The 21,884-nt window shown below is 47.8% G+C and overlaps 1 protein-coding gene across 4 annotated transcripts in view; it reads left to right on the forward strand.

Annotated features, from left to right (window-relative positions):
- Positions 1–355: 355 nt before the first annotated feature.
- Positions 356–21,884, forward strand: part of KCNJ1 (potassium inwardly rectifying channel subfamily J member 1) — a 29,272-nt gene continuing 7,743 nt past the window's right edge. The window contains exons 1-3 of one of the 4 annotated variants that reach the window (XM_032285007.1): positions 356–559; positions 15,060–15,157; positions 17,124–17,293. The gene's annotated coding sequence lies outside the window, so the exon portion shown is untranslated. Of the gene's footprint in view, positions 560–581; positions 1,204–7,263; positions 8,294–15,059; positions 15,158–17,123; positions 17,294–21,884 lie in introns of those variants that run through there. The other 3 variants (XM_032285009.1, XR_004270807.1, XM_032285008.1) reach the window with 3 other exon arrangements.

The raw sequence follows: 21,884 nt of genomic DNA on the forward strand, positions 1-21,884 counted from the left end.
CCATGGAAAAAATGTCTCCCATGAAACTGGTCCCTGGTGTCAAAAAGGTTGGGGACTGCTGTTCTACGGTCACCGAGTGATTCACAGGACAGGAGACACTTGTGAGGGCTCCTTGGGGAACCCTACCTCCCTGCCTGTAACATCCAGCCCCATGTGCACATGGGTTTGACCTCATGCCTTTGACTTAGGCACCATCTTCATGAGCATGCTGGCCTTCTGGTTCCAGGCCAGGGCTTCATAAACAAATCCTTCTTAATTAGCCTTGGCAGCTCAACACCTTTGGTATCTCACCCATTTAACTGCCACGCCTACTCGTGTTGGATCCAGTTATAAAGTAAACTATGTTCTTTGAGAGCTGATGCATACAGATGAGTTGGCAGCCAGTCTGAGCTGACCCACAGACTCATAAAAATCAACAGGGCCTCGGGTACCTTCACCCAGTACATCCAGACTCTTGCATCAAAGGTGCAAGGAGTTGCTCACATCGAGAATCTGGCTGCTTTCTTGGAGACCAAGAAAATGAGTTTTTGTTTCTACAGTGACTCCATCAATTCATGAGGTAAGAGGAGAAATACCTCATTGTCTCTTTGTAGGAAAAACAAGTTAATTCTTATGACAATGTAGACCTCTTTTCCCCACCTCAAATCTAGACAGATTTTTGTGTCCACTCCCAGGAGATAGACACAAGCATGGTTTTAGGTTTTAACTCACTGGATGCTTTTGATGTGCTGGATACACATGGATTATTAACTGCGAGCTTTATCTTGCCTTTCCTAAGCCATTCCGCAGCCCTGGGGCTAAAGGGCAGTAAGAATCTTTGGTTGTATCACGCCTGGTTCCGAAGTCTTCTTTTGGTGGCAGAGATGTGTGTAGGGTTTTTATCTCTGGTGCCATCCTTTTAACTGTAGCAAGACCTTGCCTAGTAGCACAGCCTCTGCCAGGCCTTTTCCACCTTTAAGGTAGAGGATCAAGTGCTAGTGGGGTCTGTCATGAAAAACATCTATCACAGAAAGAGTTAGCAAGACATTTTGATGACCTTCACCCAAATGCCTTTTCTTCATTTCCTGACGAAGCATTTTTTAGGAATTTTGCACCTTTCTGAATGAATGCATTTGGATTTCTCAATATTTGTTCAGCTCCCTAACTGTTGTGACAACTGCTGTATACCAGTGAATACCAATGGTTTGTCTCCGCTCTGAACAGGTGTGGAGCCCCTTCTCCCAATATCTGTATCTTATAGATTTGGTGCCTAGTCGCTCAAAAGGAGTTGGTCTTTTGCAACCAGCAACTTTTAGAAAACATGACTGAATTTTTCTCTGTTTAGTTGGGCTTACAAAAATGGAGCAAAACATAGTGATTGTGCTAAGGGTCTCTTATGGACGGGGACTTGGCAGAGTCACTCGCAGGATGCTTTTGGTCTGCTGGTTATGCCAGGATTATTAGCCGCAAGCTGCACTCCGCCTTCCCTGAGCCATTCTGTGGCTGGGGCTGGAGGGCAGTTAGAATCTTTGGTTGACTCGCTGGTTACATTGGAGGAGCTGCACGGTCTTTGTGGGCTCCCTTCAGCCAAGGGTTGGCTGGTGTTGTCTTACTCTACACTGTTCAGTGTAAATGGATTCTCACTAAATCCGCTTCAGCTTTTAAGAGCATGATGGAGTAGGGATATCTGGGAACGTATAAGCCATCAGAAGAACATCTTTTTTTTTTAATACTCAAGTCATGAAGGTGGATTTCTTCTGTGTAAGGAGATACATCAAGTCAGTGTAGGTGCAAGACTGCACTTGCAAAGAAGCAGAGTATGTGAATTCCTTGTGAGTGGGTCTTGGATCTTTAATGCTGTTAGTGACTTTTGGTTTGCTCTGATTCTTTTTTTTTAAATGTAAGAAGCTTGCAATTGCCAAGCATGATTTGCTCTGAGGAGCTGAGACTCGAAATTCCCCATGCACGATCCTTTCCTTTCCTCAGCAATGTGTTTTTCAGTGCTAGGTTACAAATCTACCCTGAACCTTGTCACAGCTCAGTGATTGTCCAGGGATTCGGTTGTGAGTCACATGCTTTGCCTTTTACCTGCCCCAGGGTTTCGGTGGATTGAAGGCTTTCTGGTGCTCTCTCAGTGGAATTGCTTCTGGCCCAGCAGTTTGATCCTGAGGGTGACCCAAATGTTCCTCTGCTTAGATCCAGAATTTAAGATGCCAGTGATGATTATTGTCTTTCTTCTCTTCATTCTTGTCTTTCTCATGACAATTTTTATTATACATACAGGGTTTTCTCTTCATTTGCCTTTCAATAAGCTTGTAATGAGAACTCATTGTGTTTTGGATGCTAGGTCCTGGGAAACCACTGGGTGGCTTGGGAAACGCTTTGCTCTGGAGGGCAGGCACTTGGGCTAGGGGATATGCGCATGGAAACAGGCTGTCACATGCTAGTGGGAGAGATACCGTGATTAGTGAGGACCTCATGGTATCATTGCTGCCTGCACAGGAAAGTACATCATACTTTTCCCACAGAAGACCTCAGAGAAGCATGATCCTTAATGCCCAGGGTGGACAGGAGGGGACCTGCTGGAGGCAGGGGGAAGAACATTCTAGAACATTCTAGAAACGGCATTTACAAAAATACGCATGAGAGAGAGCATGGCTTACACAGGGAATATCATGCTGGTATAGCTGAGGGTGGGTGGTCGGGGAGGGGTGAAGGAAGCCGCAGGGTGCCATGATGAAGGACTTAGCATGTGGTGCTGAGGAACCTGGGCAGTTTCTGGAAGGTGGTGAGAACTGGGGTAAGATGTTATTCGCATTGTGGAAGGGTTGCTCTGCCTGCAACGTGCAAGGTGGACTGGAGTAGGGTAAGGCCACGGCTGGGTAACCAGGGAGGAGATTACCAAGAGGCAGAAGGCACAAGGTCTGGTGGCCGATTGGCTGCAAAGGGTGATTGGGACAGGAAAGGGTGAAATGGGTCCCTGAAATAGGAGCCAGAGACCCCCAAGTCCACAAAAAGAGCACACTTTGAATAGTACAGAGCCTTTTCCTTCCAATTACCCTCCCACATTCAAGGCTGTGATGACCTACCTAGGCTCAAGCCAAAAGTATACAGAAAAGGGTCTAGGCCTTCTCAATCTGCTCTCCGTCTCCTGAAATATATATGGTTCAGGAATAGTGTCAGTACTGCTTTGAAATAGCAGAAAGTGGTTGGCTTGATTTTGTGGTTCAGAAATCTTCATGAACAAGCAAGATGTGTGGAAATTGGGAAAAGAAAACAGAACAAAAACAAACATCCTCCAAAAAAAAAAAATCCCGAAGAAAAAAATGAGTGTAGAGACATATAAAAAATAGACCCCTAGAATAGTCAGCAATAGGCCTGGCACAGTGGCTCACACCTGTAATCCCAGCACTTTGGGAGGCTGAGGTGGGTGGATCACCTGAGGTCAAGAGTTCAAGACCAGCCTGGCTACCATGGCAAAACCCCATCTCCACTAAAAATACAAAAATTAGCCAGGTGTGGTGGCGCACACCTGTAGTCCCAACTACTTAGGAGGCTGAGGCACAAGAATTGCTTGAACCCAGGAGGTGGAGGTTGCAGTGAACTGAGATCGTGCCACTGCACTCCAGCCTGGGTGATAGAGTGAGACTTTGTCTCAAAAAAAAAAAAAAAAAAAAAAAGAAAAAAGAAAAAAAGAAAAAGAAAAAGAAAAGTCAACAATAAACCTTAAGGTCAAACCTTAAATAACCTTAAGGTCAAAGGCTGTTCCCTGCTCCAGGCAGGATGATTCTAAGCCGCCTTGCAGAAGATTGTGAAGGATGTGCAAAGTGTCAGGCTTTCTTGCAATTGCCTCATCAGAATCTGTGAGCAAACAGAAAAAGGAATGATGCCCTTACACATGAAACTCTCAGATTCTTTTTAGAAAAATAGCAGAAAGAAACTAAAAATAGTGCAGAGAACAGGTCGCTTCAAAACCATTGAGGATCTAAAGATCTTCTGCTCTAAGGAGTGCTTCTTAAAAACTGTTATTAAGGTACCCAGCTGTCAAATATAAAACCCAATCCAAAAGTGCTCTGTTTAAAACCAGAGCATTGTCCATGGCCATACCACCCTGAACTTGTCTGATCTCAGAAGCTAAGCAGGGTCGAGCCTGGTTAATACTTGGATGGGAGACCTCCTCGAAGCTGTAGGAAAACAAAACAAAAAAAACACCAGAGCATTGAAACACTAATTTTGAAAAATCATTGTAAAGCCTCATCAAATCCAGCTCACTCATTGCAGGAATGCACAACTCAAAGGCTCTAGCAAAAATGTAAATCTGAATTTTCCCAGCATTGTTTTGGATAAATAACTTCTCTCAGAAAAACCCTGTTGTTATTTTCCAAAATCGTTTCCCAGTGTGCAACAGAGTCCATCTCTGCATGCGTGTGTCTGCCCTGTGCTGTGTTCTGTAGTTACCGTGCTTTGTAAGCTTTGTACCCACCCATGCTTCTAAGAGAAGATTCTTTTTGAATACTCTGTGAAATACAAACCAGAATTTTCTATTTATTTAGAATTTCCCAATGTCCCTGCCCCTCCCTCTCCTCCAGTTGCACACACACCAATGTTTCTTGGCTGGGATTCAGGAATTGTATTTATTGGGGTCTACCAATATGCCACCATGTCCCCAGGGACCAGATTTAAATATGCAGTGCAGCACAGTTGAAAGCAACAGGTTAATACTGTCGTTGCAGAGTTAAAACAACCCAAGCTCTCTCAGGTGACTGCCCCTAGGGGAAGTCTCATGGTTCGTTGCCCTTGATTAAATTCTCAGGAGCTTTCTGGCTTTATCCAGATCTGCCATTTGTCCTTGAGGAGCTCAGCAGAACTCAGCCACTGTGAATAACTGTTGTGGGTCTTTTCACAGAAGAAGACTCTGTGAAATGTGTGGTCCCTTCGAACCCAAGTCCAGTGATGAGATGTTCAAAGAGATAAGGGTAATCCTGGTCTCATGCTGGAAGGTGCATGTGACCATTTCAGGGATCAGGGTATTTGGATGCTGTTAAGGGAAGGGTTGGACTGCTGATGAATTATGCATAGAATATGGGGAGCTTGAGTTGGGTTCAGAGATAAGCCGCAGGCATGGGGTAAGGTCACCTTAGAAGACCTCTGAGAAGCCCCTGCTATGCTGGCCTTAGTGGAGTGTGATGATACAGTCTCTATGCTGCAGAAGCTTTGGCCCCTGTGAGAGGATGAGTAGGCATGACAGGTATAAGAGTGGCTGCATGACACAACAGTGGACTGGCAGAGCATGTGCACATTTTAACCAGTCAACCAGCTTCCTCCAACCAGTCTGCTTTGAGGGCAGCTCCAGGGGGACGGGGTGGGTGGGAGAGAGTGCTGTTTCCTCTCTCAATACTCCATCTCTTCAGAGGGAGCGGAGAAGAGGAGACAAGTACTCCCAGAGTGCACCCCAGGACCGGGTCCGAGAGTCCTTTCCAGCATGGGGCTCTTCTCTCCTAGCCCTGCTTGAAACCATTGTGCAGAAGAATTCAAGGTTTCCCCAGCCTGGGCAATGCTCACCATTGAAGAACAGAGGTGGGATGAGGTCTGTTGTGGACAGAGGCTGCCAGGGAGTGGAGAAAATCCCGGGAAGCACTCAGATGCTCTTCACCTTCTTACTGACACACCTGAGCCTTTGGCTGGGTGTTTTCCAGCTTGTGATTTTACAGATTTGGATTTCTACAAAGATGCCTCTTAAGTATCTTGTGGCAATGGGGAAAGGGGTAGGGAGAGAGCGGGAAGATGGCACCACAGCAAGGTGAGTGGCCCGACCCAGGCACCCAGCGCACAGCAGGCAAATCCCTTCCTACTTGGCTGACCATGGCCACCAGGACCTGAAGCTGGGAATAGGCAGCCACTGGAGAAGTGTGGCCAAGCGCTGGGGCTGAAGTTTCTTTCTCATCTATGAAGGGCCTGGTTTTCTCATCCTCACTGAAGGCCAGAGGAAATTAGACTTCAACCTCACCCATTAGGATGTGGGTTGGAGATCAGGAAGAAACTTGGGTTTTAGGGGTGTCGAGAGGCAGGGATCCATTTCAGTGGGAAATGGAAACAAACTTCTGCAGACATAAAGCCTGCATCTCTCTTTCTGGGAGGGGTTCTGGTGGCGCTTACCGACAGGCAGAGCACAGAGCTGGTGTTTTTGGAAATCTTATCACAAGGCCCTCACTCTTGGGCTTGCACCAGGGAGGAGAGCCCTAGTGATCCCGCCCTCTGGTGGCTCCCAGGAGCAGCGTTATGTTTCTGATGACAGTCACCTCTGGCTATCTCTCTGATTCTGCCTTTCTTCAGGTTACCCCATAAACGAGCTTGGATCACTGGGTACAAGCTCCCTTGCAGCTTCCTTTCTGTCTGAGGTCCTAGGGACATCCACTAGCCCTGTTGCTCCCATCTTCTCCCTCTTCATTGGGCATGTTTCTCTTTCTGTTCGAAATGTCTCAGTTTGTGGACCCTACACGATACCATCCCCACTGACCGCAGATCCACCAGGGCCCCCGATCCTCCGGCTCAGCTGCCAGTGAATGCTGCAGTCTTGCTGCTGTCACTCAGCCAGCACCCCGCCGCAGGAAAGCACCATGGACGGAAGCTGGCGGTACCAGAGTTTCTGTCTTTGCCTGCTCCCCGGGGACGCCAACAACCAGACCACCGGCAGGCTAATTTCCATATGCAGACACAGTGAATGCCACACATATTTCACCAGTGACTGAAGACCAGATGCTGGGCCATTCGTGGGCCCTGTGTGTGCCTGGGGATGGAGATAGGACAGGACACTTGTCAGGAGATGGCAGTGCTGCCTCTGTGCTGTTGACATTCCCTGCCCTGGAGTTCATAAAAATAGTCGCCTACATTGTACATAGAGTGTTTTTGTTTATTGAAGTATTACAGGCAGGTCCCGGTGACGTGGTCTTCATCTCCCAGAGAGGGAAATTCCAGCACCAGGGAAGGGGCTGGGGCATGCCCCTGTCACATAGCTGGTCAGTGGAACTGGGTCTCCGGCCTCCAGGGCACTTTCTTCTATGGTCACACCTGGGTTTCAGAGCCACCTGACCTCTACTTTTCTGAGTAGCTTCCATCAGCATTTTCTTCTTTCCTCTCTGCTTGCATCCTGCCTGCCCCTTAGGGTCACCTGTTTCCAGACTATTGCATCTCCAGGCCCATTGGTCCAGCTGATATGGGTGACAAGGCCCACCCTAGGTGACAGTGGGTTAATTTTTAATAATCCAGTTGGTGACTGTTTTTCAGAGAGTATCTTCTGGAATCCCTGAGAGTCACAGCACAGCGACTTCCTGAGTTCCTTAAGTCACTTCTTTCTTCCCTGAAGTCACTTCTTAAAAAAATTCATTCATTTCTGCAAGAACTCATGTGTGCATTTCACACAATGAAACCCGTGCAGTGTCAAGCGCTTATGTCAGCCATTGCCTCTCGTTTACATTGCCAGTGTGGAATTCTTCACTACAAACCTGCCACAGTGTCCTGCAAGCCTCTCGGTCAACAGTTCTTCATGTCTCACTGAAGTCCCTCTTGCCACAAATCCAAGTCATGCGTCTATAGTGTCGCTCATCCATCTGGATTCTCCCAAACACTGCAACATTTAATCTATATGATAGCCCTGGGAAGTAGACAGCATCATTGTCATCTGACAGATGAGAAATCCAAGGCCTGGCTCTTGCCCTTTCTAGGACCAGGCAGGTGTCCTTCTGGGATCCCTCTGAAATTAATGCCAACCTCTCCGCGCAGTGCCCTGGGCAGGTCAGGGGGCGCTGCTGCTGGTAAGCGGGAGGCCTGGCGAGGAGGCCTGAGTGTGGGCTCCACAGCACCTCCTCTCTCCCCTCCACCTTGCTGCCCGCGCCGTCTTCAGCACCAGTGCCTACTTACGGGTACTTTTCAAGGTCACTTCTAGTTACTGTTTCTTTCTTAGTCCTTATCACAATCTATAATTATTCTGTGTATTTGGCTCCTTTCAATTTTCTGCCCAGCTCCCCCACCTCCCTGGGTCCTGTTAAGGCTGTACCCCAGCGCCCAGTGCAGGCGGCTCCCACTACAGATGCCCAGACAGAGGCAGAACAAGGGAGGGTGAGTCAGTAGAGGGCACGCAGGGGAGGGAGGGGAGGAGGGAGGGCCAGCCTTGCCCCCGGGCCTTGCTTCCTTTTGCCTCCTGCCCTAGACATCAGAATTCACTCATCTTTTGAGCCAGATCTTTAGGGAGCTTGGGGTGGAGACATCAGGTTAGGACCTGGGTTCCAGCCGGGCATGGTGGCTCAGGCCTGTAATCCCAGCACTTTGGGAGGCTGAGGCAGGAGAATTGCTTGAGGCCAGGAGTTCAAGGCCAGCCTGGGTAACCTAGTGAGACCTCATCTCCACAATCAAAACATTAGCCTGGAGTGGCACACTTGCCTGCTGGTTGGGAGACTGAGGCGGGAGGATCCTGTGAGCTGGGGAGGTAGAGGCTGCCGTGAGCTATGATTGCACCACTGCACTCCAGCTTGGGCAACAGAGCAAGACCCTGTCTCAAAAAGAGCTGGGCTCCTACCCCAGTTCTGCCTCATAGGAGTTCTTTAAATTCTCTAAACCTCAGTTCCCTCCCTTGTCAAATAGAGAAAATTATACCTACTTCATGGGGTCGCTGTGAAAGTGAATGAAATAATTTCTGCCAAGCCCCTACCACAGTTGCTGGTACATGACAGAGATTCAACGAGTGTCCATTCCTTTTTCCCTGTGGTAATTCCATACCTAGAAGGGACCAACCATTTAACCCCAATCCTGTAGAGTAAAATCAACCCTACGGTGTGCCTTCAATCATATAAGAGGGATGACCTGCCTGGTGGGATGAGGGTCTGGTAGCAAATACACTCCCACGTTCTAGGCCTGTGTCAAAGAAAGTCATATGGGAAAGAATGAGTTTTAATGAGTTTCTTCTAATAATTAAACCCAAGGTGGACACATAACTACCCACTGAGTCCTATAATAGGCTAAATTCTAACTTTCTAGCTCTGTGAACTAATTTCAGGAAAACTTTATGTATTGGCCAGTCTCTTTTATACATCTTGTCTTCCTTCACCTTCACATCACTCTGAAAAATATGCCCCCTTCCCATTTTTGCATTCATTCATCCATTCACTCCTTCAACAAACCGTAGTTGCTGCCTCGGAGACATGTGCCGTTTGAACTGTGGTTAAACATCAATCAAATATGGTGGTGCAGAGTTGACATTTAACTGTTTGCCCTGTCTTTGGTGGCAGGGCTCACAGCTGTTCTGTGAACCTCCTTAAGGAGTGGAGGATTTTCTCTGGGCACTTCTGCTTGGTCTGTGGCATGCATTTCTATGCCTCTTCATTCTTAGCTGCTCTTACTTGCCAGTGTTCTCTGCCTCCCCAACCCTGTCCATCCCTCCCCGTCCCTCCCCGTCCCTTGCCATTGTGGAGCTTCCCACATTCCCTTTGCCCTCTCTATTTTATCCACGTTTTCTTCCGTTTCTCTGAGCTCTTGCACAGGGTTTAGCTGCTCTTGCACTTTTTACAACTTTTAAATTCTGGACTAAGCCAATAAATGCTAAAATTGGGTAGTTTTAAAAAATGTAAATGGGCCAGGCATGTTGGCTCTTGCCTGTAATCCCAGCACTTTGGGAGGCAAGATGGGCAGAACAGCTGAGGTCAGGAGTTCAAGACCAGCCTGGCCAACATGGTGAAACCCCATCTTTAATAAAAACACAAAAATTCGCCAGGCATGGTGGCAGACAGCCTGTGATCCCAGCTACTTGGGAGGCTGAGGCAGGCGCATCTCTTGAATCTGTGAGGCAGAGGCTGCAGTGAGAGGAGGTTGTGCCATTGCACTCCAGCTGGGTGACATGACTGAGACTTCATCTCAAAAAAAAAAGGTAAGTGAATACCCAGAAACACATTTTAATGTATGTTTTCAGGTGCACAATTAAGTCCAAAATACATGAAGTCTATGTGTTATTACTCACTGTAGAAAATCTAAGCTTAACTTAAAAAGACGAGGGGAGACAATGCTCCCAGGGGCGTCCCGAGCCAACACACTGGCACTCGTCCCTGCTGTGTCAGCACTGCACTTATGAATCCACCACATGCAGTTTCCACACCACCCCTGGATGTTTGCTTGGTCATTAGTTTGACGAGCTGAGCTACAGCTTGAAGAAAAATGGCTTCTCTTTCTCTCTCCCCTCGCCTTCTCTATTTGGAGAGAGACTTGAGGCCCAATGAGCAGTGTTGAGTATAACATAGCGACGCAGCTAACCTGACAGGTCCCTGCACTTGTGGCATTCCCAGCCCAGGGGAGGGCATTGGCCTTGGTCAAGAAAGATTTGTAGAGTCTCTGGGTCCACACACTGAGGATTCAGAGGAAGGCAAGATGGGCTGCTGTCCTAGAGGGTGCATTCTGTAGAGGGGAGATCAACAATAAGTGAACGCATCACCAGCAGGGAAATAAACAACCAACATGACAGCCACTCTTGATAAGGGATGGGAAGAAACCAAGACAGGATGGAGTTCCCGCTGGAGCCATGGGCTCTACCTTAGATTGGATGCCGAAAGGCTCTCGAAGGAGGTGGTCATGGAGTGAAGCCCCTAGTGACATGGAGCGGCCAGACATGGGAAAACCTAGAACAGAGCAGCCCTGAAGGAGGAAGCAGCAGGTGCCAAAGCCCAGGGCAGGAGCTGCGCCCCACGCTTGAAGAGCAGAGGAGGTGGGAACAGAGTGGGTAAGGTGACAGAGGGGATGAGTTTGGACTACGGAGTGCAGCAGAGTCCTGGCTGTATGGGGCCTTGAGATCATCAGAGCAAAGGGAAGCTGAGAGAGGTCTCAGCCAGGCAACAAGGTCATTCGATTTTCAGGACTCCTTCCTCATTCTGATGATGTGGGCCATATCATAAGGAAGAGAGAGAGGCAGTGAACAGATCAAGGAGCAGATAATTTTTATAGCTCAGCCAAAGAATCCTGGTGGCCTGGCAGCAAAGGAGATGAGGAGAAGAGGACAGATAGGTCCTGACTGTATTCTGCAGGAAGGGCAGACAAGAGTTGCTGATGGATTGAATTGAGGGTGAATCAAGGTTTTGCTTGACTGGGGGGTAGATGTGCCATTGACAGAGCTGAGAATGATCTGAATTGAACAAAATCAACACAAAATCAGTTGTATGGCAGAGTGTGGTGGCTCATTCCTGTAATCCCAGCACTTTGGGAGGCCGAGGTGGGTGGATCACGAGGTCAGGAGTTGGAAACCAGCCTGACCAACATGGTGAAACCCCGTTTCTACAAAAAATACAAAAATTAGCCAGGCATGGTAGCACGCACCTGTAATCCCAGCTACTTGGGAGGCCAAGGCAAGAAAATGGCTTGAACCCAGGAGGCAGAGATTTCAGTGAGCTGAGATCACAACTGCACTCTAGTCTGGTGACAGAGCAAGACTCCATCTCAATAAATAAATAAAATCAGTTGTATTCAGTAGTAAAAAGCAAAAGGAGAGGGTACTAGGAAATTTTTTAGAGTGGGAATTTCAGTCCAAGATGCCTGTGCCCAGATGTGCTGTCCCTGTGTACATCACGTGTGGAGCTGCCCCTCCTCCACTCCCACTTCTGTGGTCCTCTCTCTGCCCTGCACCCTGAGGGTGGACCTGTACCTCTCACCCCAGCCTGGTGGCCACGGGACCTGCAACCCCGGCCAAGAACTTTCAGAGAAGGGATCACGCCGGGCGCCATTCACCTAGCCCTGTGCCCCAGCTGCCTCTGGGTCTGGAAGGCTGGTCATGCTAACCTCAGAGGAAGTTCAGTTGGTCTGACACAATTGCACCCTCCACATGTGATCTAATCTCATTGTTTCATGGGCAATCTTTCTCTCTCTCATCTACAGCCTTTCACCACTTTGTTAATGTGTCCGTAGCAGCCAGATAAACAGAGTCTTCTCCCTCTGGGCCTCATGTATAAAAAGATGCTCCTGACAGGTCCCTTGAAAGCAGATCAGAGCCTGCTGTCTTTTCCCACCGGGGAAGGTCTGGTGGGAGAGCCTTCTTTAAGAGGCTCCAGGTTGGGATGAGGGGAGGGAGAGAGAAGATTTCCCAAGACCTGGCAAGACCCCCAAGCAGGACTATGCATCCTTCCTGCATTTTCTTCACAGTTCACACAGGCACAGTGGGCACCGTCCTTGGGTCTGGCAGGAGAGAGCTGCCAAATTCAGACCTGGGAGTTAAAACTGTTCCCCAAGGGCTAACTCAATGTTTGGCTGTCCCCAGTCCTGATCTCTTCATCAGAGTCCCTCAGCCCTGCTAAACAAGGAGGGAATCTGGCATTTATTGTGGTTTTCCCCATACTGGGTTCTCTCCTGGGCTTTCCTACACTTAATCCTATCTCAGCATCGTGAAACAGATTTCCTTATGTCCATGTTCATGGAGGAGAATGTGTAGGTTTAGAAAAGCAAAGTAACTTACCCTGGAAGCAAGTGGAAGAGGTGGTGTTTAAGCCCAGCTCTGTACCACCTTGTAGCCCATCCCTTCGCTACTTTCAAGGCTCCTATGGAACCCTAACTTTGCTTTGCCAACTTCATTTGCAATTATGCCTTCCATCTTAATGATGATCCCAGCTCGGACCTCACACCCTCTGGATGCCCAGGAACCAGCATTTTGGTTAGCGCTAAGCCCATTTGTCAATCTCGTCACAATTCCTAGAGGTCTTCCTTCTTTCCTCTTCTCTCCATCTGCTCCCGTGAAGCTCAGGGGACCATGGCAAGGTTGGGAATGTCAGGACTCAATGATATTGGGGAGAAAGAATAAATCCATCACTGAAAATGGGTACAACTATTGGAAGTGTGGGAGGGTAAGAAAAGTGAATCAGGAAGACAGGCATGTCCAAAACAACGGAAAAAATAAAGGAAAGAAAAACCATCAACAGCTGACAAAGAGCTCCAGGGTTTTTATTGCTCCTTACGTTTCTTAGCAATTTTTTTTCCCCAGGCTTAATCGATTACATCAAGAAATTAGTTCTGTAAAAACTCCAGGCACCAGCGAGCTGCAGAGCTGGAATTCAAGCCCGACTCCAGACATGTGTTTCAAGGCCAGAGACTCAGCGGGGAGCCTGCACGTGCACTCCTGCGAGACCGCCTCGTTTCTTTTAATAGGAATTAGTTCTCATAGCACACCAGGGGCTTTAGTTTCTTCCCCCAGACGCCTCATGCATTTATGATACTTAATAAGATCTAGGACTGGCCCTGCAGGTGTGTCATCAAACAGATGATTACTGTTTGTGCTAATCTAACTTAGGATGTTTTCAGAGGTGGACAACTGAAAGTAGAGAGGTGGTGGCTGCGGACATTCTTTCTGGTGGCCCTTATTCAGGAAGTACGCCAGGAACGTACAGTCCTGCCTTAGAGAAAGGACCCAGTCTCTGGACGCGTGCAGTGGGGGGTTTCTGTCATTCTCTCGTGAGTCCCTGAATGTGGACTCCACACAGCTCTGTGCCCTGTTGTCACCCAAGAAAGCAGCAAGGTCTGATCCCAGTTACGTTCTATCCTTCTCTCTCCTTGGTGTATGTGGTGTGGGGAGGGGGTGGGGAGACAGAAAGAGGGAGTGGCATGGGGGAAATGCGGGGCAAGGAGGGGTTTGAATGGGCTGTGGGGCTCTGGCTTGTCTGTGAGGTCATGTTGAGTCTCCGGAGGGGCTGGCTCAAATGGGGATTGGAACATCAGTGCTGCGGAATCCAGGAATGCAACAAGGGCTATGCTCAAGGAATAAAATGCTGGAAAACATTCAAACAAAAGATGTGCTGAAAGAAGGAGAAAGAGGGAGAAAATGAAACCGATCTTCTGGGAGAGATGAGAGAGGCGGCTCTTGCTTGGCTGGTGCAGTAGGAGGGACCCTGCGAATTCCGCCCCCACCGCCGCCCCACCTGCCATCCCACAGACGTGCCTTCTGGCACTGGGAAGTGTGAGGGGCTTCACCCAGACCTGCTGACCCAGGATCATAACTGAGCACCATTCCCAGGCCTGTGGAGCCCAGGTGCAGGTGGACAGGTGGGTGGGTAGGAGGGCCCACGGCCCAGCCTGGATTGCTCTACCCAAACACACCTGGGAAGCAGCAGGGAAGAGCTTCTCCTGTAGACCCTGGGAGAAGAGACATCTCCTATGCTAGCAGGGTTTCTGTTTAGCAGTGAGGGTGAGCAGAATAATTCCTTCTGTACTCCAAGCTCTTGAGACAAAGAAAGTCATGTTGATGGTGGTGCCTTTAGGATCACAGTAGCCACTTGCTAGGACAGGCAGGAGCCAAGTTCAGCCGAGGTTCCAACCAGGGCCTAAAGGCATGGGGAAGTGGGGTGAGAGTGGGAGGGGAAGTTGGTCGAGACTACTGTGTGACAGGCACTTTATATGTGTGTTTTTTCTGTCCCAGCTTTATTGCAATATAATTCTCATAAAATAAAACTCACTCATTTGAAGTGTGTTAATAGGTGGTTTTTGTGGATTCACAGAGTTGCACAACCATCATTGCAACCAATATTAGAACATTTTCATCACCCCCAAAAGAACCTGGTGGCCATTAGCAGTCACTCCCCATCTACCTTTTCTGCAGCCGCTGGCAGCGCCCGGTCTAATTTTCTTTCTCTGTAGTTGTGCCTATTCTAACATCTCACAGAGGTGGAATCCTGCAGTTTCCGACCTCTTTCACTGGTGTAATGTTTCCCAGGCCCGTCCGTGCTTAATCCTTTTTCGAGCTGAATAATATTCCACTGTATGGATATGTCACATTTCATGTATTGATTCATCTGTTGATGGACATCAACTGTTTCAAACTTTCCACTCTTTGCTTATGATGAATAATGTTGCTATTGACATACACATGTTCCTGTGGATACGTGTATTTCTCACTTAATCCCCCTAACAACAAAGGCACTAGAATTATCAATGTAGTTAGTATGGAAAAGGGCAGCTCAGAGAGGTTAAGGAACATCTTTGAGACTGAAAATCTTCTTTTGATTTGGCTTGATTTTGATAGAAGGGCAAATAAGTAGAAATAAAGTGGAATTTAATTTTATCTTTTCCAGGTCATTATACACACCACTGAGTGAAAAGAAACGAGGAAAGGAATGAGAGGAATTGCGTCAGCAGGCCGGCTGTAGGCGCCACCAGCCTTTCCCGGGAGGTGGGTCTTGGTGAGGGCCCCGAGCTTGCTTGCCTTGGCATGGCTCTAAGGTCTAGGGGGACGTCCCCCTTCCTGCTTGTCCTCCTTGTTTCAGAGGCAGACACGAGGATTAGTCAAGAGCAGTTCAAGACAATTGCTGGAGGACCTAGCTGGGAAGTCTCCTGGACAGTGTCCTGCTCTGAGAGGGCTCCTGGGTGGGCTCTTCCCGGTGATGAGTATGGGGGCGTGCTCAGAAGAGACCCAGTGAGGAGACTCCAGCATTCGCTCAAGGGTGGCTCTATGGCATGGAACAAAGGGTCACCAAAACTGCTGGCTCTGCTCCCTCTGGCTCCAGGGCTTTCCCAGAAAGCACTTGGACATGGGAGGGTGGGTGAAGACGTGCCGCCCCATTAATATAACTCTGGTGGCTTGGCAGAACCCAAGCCGAAACTGGTAATCATTGACCCTCAAAGGCTCCCTGGGGCATAGCAACAGAGTCAACAGAAATGCTGGCTCTCCCGCTAATCCACTGCCCTAGAGCCTGGCTCTTCTATCGCAGCCTATGCAGTAGCCAGAGAAGCCCAGGATTAAAGGCCTCACAGACAGGGACGAGATTGCCTCCTTTCATTCATGCCTTAGCAGGAGCTTGAAGGAGGAACTGGAGTTGCATGTGGCATGACTCAAGGTGTTAATAGCTTGATCACATTCTATGTCCAAGTGTTGTCTAAGCTCTTTGTATCCATCTGTAAGACAGATAGGAATGCCCCCATTTCTCAGATGAGGAGATTGACACACTGACTACCCAATGTTAGAGCTAGTAAGTGGCTGACTTCTGATTCAAACACTGGAAAGCCACTTCTTAAATCTTATCCCATAGGCCACTTGCTGGGACTGGGACAGAGAAACTTCAAACACGCTAAGGTGTGGGCCTAGAAGGCATCCAAATCCCCCTCCACACCCAAGAACCTGGTGCTCTGTGCCTTCGGTCTTGCGTGTCTGTGGAAGCTGGGCTACACCAGCCTTCTTTGCTTGTGGTGCAACATTATGAATACTTGCACCTGAGTATCTATACTCAAGGCATTAGCTGAATTTTCTCCATTTTATAGATTGTCAAGTGCTTTTTTAAAACAAAGTGTAGTTTCTAGTTGCAGACACTCGGTAAAGCATGTTCAGGCCTCCCGTCCACATAGAACCCATTCCTTTCTGGTCTGGAAAGACTGAGTTGATGTAATACTAACTCAAACCACAGAGATCGAGAAGGCTCAGACTCATAACAGGATCTCTCCACACATAATAACTACAGCATTTTTATAAACATTGAAATTCCTTCATTAAACTCCAGTGCCATTTGAGGTGGGCAGCTGAATATGTGAGATTTAAGAATAGTTTCATTACAGATGTATCTGGTTTCGAGGACAGCCACCTCCTCCCCAGCACACATACTTGCACAGGATAAACAAGTGGAAGAATGATTATTTGATTTGTAAAAATTATTCTTTATAAAATAATCCACTGTAGGATTCCATAAATGTCTAATATCCTGATGCATATGTAATACGATTCACCATACACAATTTCTGTCCACATACATCTTTTGAGAATATACAGTGATTTCAATATGGGATTATATCTCTAGATGTGTACAAGGATATTTTCAGTGTAGCGGTGTTCTTTTTGATAGTAATAAGAATAAAGAGACCATGAGGCTAGAAAAGACTGTGGATCATTGTGTTAATTTAATTTTCAATCCTAAATTCACTAGAAACTAGAACTGACTAGCTAGGGAGGTGTGGCCCGAGTATGTGGCAGAGGTTTGAGAACTTGGGTTAAATTTGAGTCCATCGGAGCCCAAGCTGACCCATCTACCTTTGCATGTGTGGAGGGCCCTGTGTGTTCCTGATCCAAACTGACTGAAGTCTCACTCTGGCTTCTGCGTGGGTCTGTCGTCTTTCTCCAGACAGTAGCCATGTGTGTTGTATTTTACCAGGTATTTTCTCTACTGTGCCTTCATCCCCATCCTGGGTCCTGGCAGAGATAGTGTGACAAGTTCTGAGCCCTACACCTGGCACCCCAAAGCAAGCAACTCTTGCTGGTCACTCCAAGATCTACTAATACGTGAAGTTTTGAAAATCATCTCCTGAACCTCTTCCGACAGAGGTGAGTGGCTGGATTTTCAAGAAGCAACAATTGGACGCCCCAGGCTACAAGAAAGCTGGGTAAGCATTTGGTTACACGGAGCTGCTTAGGCAAAGGTTGTGGGAGCCAATCATCTGCCCGTGCAGGCTTTACAGATACTGAGTCCTACCACCAGCATCAGAGAGTGGTATTAGGCTGGCATTGCCCTCTCCACAGCCCCTTTCAAAAATTGAGCACTTTGAGTCATTCACACCTTCCTGTAATTGTTTATTTCCTTGACAGATACCTGTTGAGCCTCTGTTCTCTGCCTGGTGCTGGGGTAGGCGGGCACTGGGGACACGGCCATGGATGAGACAGCACAAAAGTGAATGTATCAGTTAAAATTACTGTTCATACTACAAATAAAAGGAAAGCATACAATCAAATATTGCACGGAGAGGAAATTTGATTTAAATGAAGAGGGGGATCTTCTTCCTTCTTTGAGAAACTGATATTTAAATGTCTTTCTAAGAAATGACATTTAACTTGAGGTCAAGCAGTCAGCATGGAGCTGGGGGTGGCATGGGGGAGAGTGGAGTGTCAAGTGTTCCCAGCCGAGGAAACAGCAGGTGACGCAGGCCCAGAGAGGTTAAACAACTTTCTCCAGCCTCTGTGGTTGGAGGCAGGGTGGGCTCCAACGTGTCTTTATGCCGTTGTATCCCCAGTCTGCTTCCTGGACATGACCTCAGCACTGACTCCAAGGTCAAGCTTTGCCCTCTGCTAGCGCAGTGAATGCACAGGGCTGGCTCATCGTCACTGGCAGGTTCTCCTTATCCATCAGGTGGTGGGTCGGGGGGCATCTCCTCTTCCCACAGGAGACATTGCCATCACACCGAACTTCTGCCTGTAGAAGTAACGACACTTCGTAGAGGTCTACAGGTGTCCCTAAGTGTCAAATGTCACTTCCACAACTTCAGGTCATGTGCTCATGCCAGGATAATCCATAGACGTTTACAAAAAAAGCACGATGCTGGACAGCACATCTTCAGCTATTTGCACAGCTGCTTCTTATTTCTGTTGATATCATAACTATTTCCGAGCTCTGCTTGGCTCTACCAGGCCCCTCTCATGACCTCAGGGCTTATGCCTTATCCTCCAACACGCACCCTCAGATCCAACCCAGGGTACTGGGTGCCCTCTCCATTGAGCCCTCTCCTTCCTCCTCTTGAGGTGCTTTTGTAGATTCTGCAAAACTCTGGAAACCTGTCCCTTCCCGATCCTTCTATGCTCACTATCTAAAAAGGCTTGCTAGCTTGCACCATCTTATGTGATCACTCACACAACGCAAGGAGATGTGTGGAAAACCATTCCTGGCACAGAGTAAGTTGATGCTGAATGAATATTTACTTTCCCTCTACATTGTTTACAACTGTGTTACATATACTTTAGGGCTTAAAAGCAAAGACTTGTCAGTTGGGAAGGTCTAGGTTCTTCCAATCTTTGCTCTTTTGGCTTCCTGCTTTGTGACCTTGGGCACATTGCTTAACTTCTCTGAGCCTCAGTTCCCAGACTCCTAGAGTTACTAAGAGTTTAAATCCAACAACGCCTTTAAGACACTTTGCATCCGTGCCTGAGATGAGGCTGAAGGCCTTTGGGGTCCCAGAAATCACTACTCCAGAGGGGCACTGCTGGCATCGTGCTCCAGAGGGCGCTGTTCACTGAGACTGCCACAGCGTGTGTCTGCTGCTACCAGCAGCCGACCACAGAAGCCCTCTCTGGCCACCTTCATGGCCATTCCATACTCGCTGGAGACTGTTCTCAGACCCAGCCCTTCTCTTCATTTATTTGTGCATTGCACTTCCACTCTTACTTTGGTTTACCTTCTCAACCCTGGCTCAATCCACTTATGTCCAATAAAACAACGCTTTCCTTTAAAGCGCAGTACTCTCTGAAGTTTAGAAGAGAAATACTCTTAGAAGATCTCTAGTATAACCAAGTAGCTCCCACTGTGTGGCAGTGAGTTTCTCCTGCTCCCCAGGGTGCTCCAGCTCCCTGTCACCCATCCTCACAGCCCCCGAGGATGTGCTGCTCTGTCTTTAAAACTCTGAACAAGGCAGGGACCAAGTGCTTCCTTTTGGTCTTTCTTCCTATAGCTGAGACATGCTAGCATTTCTAAAATATCTTAAGTAACAATTATGAAGAACAGCAGAAAACAATATTGGAAATACAGTGGCCAGACGTGGTGGCTCACATCCGTAATCCCAGCACTTTAGGAGGATTGCTTGAAGCCAGGAGTTCAAGACCAGCCTGGGAAACATAGTAAGACTCCATCTCTATACCACCACCACTACCAACAACAACAACAAAAATCAGCCTGGCATGGTGGTGCACACCTCTGGTTCCAGGTACTTTGAGTATACAGTAAGCCATGATTACACCACTGCACTCCAACCTGGATGATAGCGTGAGACCGTGTCCCAAAAAAAAAAAAGAAAGAAAAAAGAAATGAAAAAGAAAATACATACAGGAAAAGAAAAGCATCCAGCTTCCAAAGCACTGATTTCTGACTGCAGCAAATGCAGCCTGCCACCAAAGACTAGTAAGATCTCACCAACACCTTTCCTGGGTTCGGGCTTCACCAGCTCCCAGGCTGACTGCAATGGCGGGGACATCACAGCTTCCAGTGCTTCCCACTGGGACCCAGTCAAGGTACCAAGAAGAGGTATGGTTTTTGTGGTGAGTGTACAGTCATCTTAGGATAACCAGTGGCTTTGGGAAACAAGTTAGCTAGATAGAATTAAAAACCTGAAGTTGAAATGTATAATTCATTTTAATGGCTTTTTCTATTTAACTTGGCTATATCCTTGATTCTTCACTTCTTCATACAAAAAGAAACATATGTATCAATTGCACATATGCATGCATGACTTCTGGAAGCAACGGAATGAAATTGGCTCTCAACCACTGGCTTGTACAATGGTTGTATTGTGTTATATTACACTTCTTATTTTCTGTGCTCTTAGGGTCTTCCGTGGTGTCAGTGCCCTCCAGTGAGAAAGCACTAGCAGGACCCTGTATTTGAGCAAGTTGGACTTTCTGCAGCTAGGGAGAACTACACCATAAGCAATCATGGAGAGTGTCACTGAGAGGGTGTTGGAAAGGACTTGAATAGGATCTGGGCGTGTTTCACGTGATGAGGTGGGGGAAGGCTTAAGGAAGCAATGCTTTGCTCTTGACTAGGTGCTATTAGGGAGTAAGGATGATTCTATGACTGAGTATGTTGATAATTCTTATTATCTAGATGAGAAGACTGACGTGAGGCTAACGCTGTTCTTGGTAAAGAAACAACAGTCACTCATCATGGCCAGGATGGGGGGGTATTTGGCCGTTTTGTGGCTTGGACATGTTTGTGTTTTGTTGGTGTTCAGACACAATTATAGAATGGCCTTGTTTTATCCCCATCCATCATGACCCGAGTGGCCTGGTCTGAGGCTGACGATGTGTGAGATTGTTTGTTCTTAACCGGAGCTCAGTAAGACCCAGCCAAGAGTGGCAGGACAGCAAAGACCTTGCTGGTAGTATGAGGTCAGCTCCCAGAGGTCAGGGCTGCTTTTCCACAGATCGAATCCTAGTTAATGCCTAGGGTGAGAGAAGAACAGCATCCAGCCTTGGTACCACAGCTCTGTTCAGCCTTGCCAAGGATAATTCTCTCCCTCTATCCTGTTCCCACCTCTCCAAGATAAGGCTTCTGCCCTGATTATGGACAAAGCCTTTATAAAACATATTTGCATTTTCCAGATCTTCTGTTCCGCACTGGGAGGATGGGCTCTGAAGCCAGCATAGTTGATAGACAAGATACGTTGTCAGAACCTTCAACCTCTCGCCGAAGCCTTTGCCTCTGTTGGCTGTAGTCTCCAATATGGCCCATCTCGCTCTGCATGGCAGACCCCAAATGGCCTAGACCAGTGACACCTGGTTAAACTGCCATACTCGTTTAAAATCTATGAAGCCGCGATAACAATTGTAGCTATTTATTGCATAATTGCTATCTTCTAGGAGCTTTTACCTATGCTATTACATTTAAATCATACAACAGTGTGTGAAAGTATATTATTATAGCCATTTCACAGGTGAGGAAACTGAGGCTTAGCAAAGGTCAGTGGTTTGCTCAGGACACCTAACTGTTGTGTGGCAGAGATAGGGTTCAAATCTGTGTCCGTGCCAAGCAGAGCTAGAGGCCCCTTCACTCTGCCACGCTGTCTCTAGCTGTTACCTCTTCTGGGAATGTTCCTGGCCAGGATCTCCCATCTTCTCCTGATCCCCTATGCACAAAAAGCCAAGTTATTCAGAGAGTGATGCTTTGGTTGTCTGGTCAGAGATGCCTGCAGAGCACTGTGTGCCTCATGAGGGTACCAACACCGTCAGACCTTGTGATGCTCCAGCGCTTTTGCCCCAAGCTCTCTTCCCTGGAAGGAGGGAGGCACCTGGGAAGATCTTTGCTGCATATGCACCCTGGACACAGACACACTCTGGCTTCACAGCACTGGGGACCCAGGAGTATGCTTACCCCACAAAAAAGTAGGGTATTCCTGAAGTGCATTCCCAAGTCTAACTGAAAGAGTCCTGAAGCTCA

This window comes from Sapajus apella, unplaced genomic scaffold, assembly GCF_009761245.1.
Source record: "Sapajus apella isolate SASKATOON/1434 unplaced genomic scaffold, GSC_monkey_1.0 scaffold16, whole genome shotgun sequence".
NCBI lineage: Eukaryota > Metazoa > Chordata > Mammalia > Primates > Cebidae > Sapajus > Sapajus apella.